Raw genomic sequence first — 625 nt, forward strand, 5'->3', positions numbered from 1 at the left:
AGAAATTTGAACAATTGCCTTTAATAATAATCTAGTCCACATCTTTCGAAATTGTTCCGATATATGTTCTGAATATTTAGAAAGTGGTTTATGCCATTTAAACCGATGCCTGGCTCACTTCAAAATATTGAAAAGTTTAAAAAGTTGCCGAACCTAAGAATAAGAAGTAAAGGATCACTCACGATAAATAACACATATATATGTGGCATCTTAGACTTGGTCATATTAGCCTAAATAAGATTCAAAGACTGGTAAAGGATGGTCCTTTATGTGAACTAAAAGTTAGTAAGCTTCCAGCCTATGAATCTTGTATGGGAGGCAAAATGACCACGGGGCCTTCCATGTCGAAAGGAGAAAGAGCCACAGAACCTCTTCAGCTGATACATTTGGATGTATGTGGACCGTTAAACGTCAAGATAAAGGAGGTTATGAATATTTTATCACTTTTATTGATGATTATTCGAGATATGGTTATGTTTACATAATGCAATGGAAATCTGAAACTTTTAGAAAGTTTAGAGAATTCTGAGCATAAGTTGAAAAACAGTTAGGTAAACCAATCAAGACACTTCGATTAGATCGAGGGGGTGAATGCCTGGACTAAGAGTTTCAGGTTTTCTTGATT

This window comes from Morus notabilis, unplaced genomic scaffold (genome assembly GCF_000414095.1).
Source record: "Morus notabilis unplaced genomic scaffold, ASM41409v2 Scaffold1264, whole genome shotgun sequence".
NCBI classification, from domain to species: domain Eukaryota; kingdom Viridiplantae; phylum Streptophyta; class Magnoliopsida; order Rosales; family Moraceae; genus Morus; species Morus notabilis.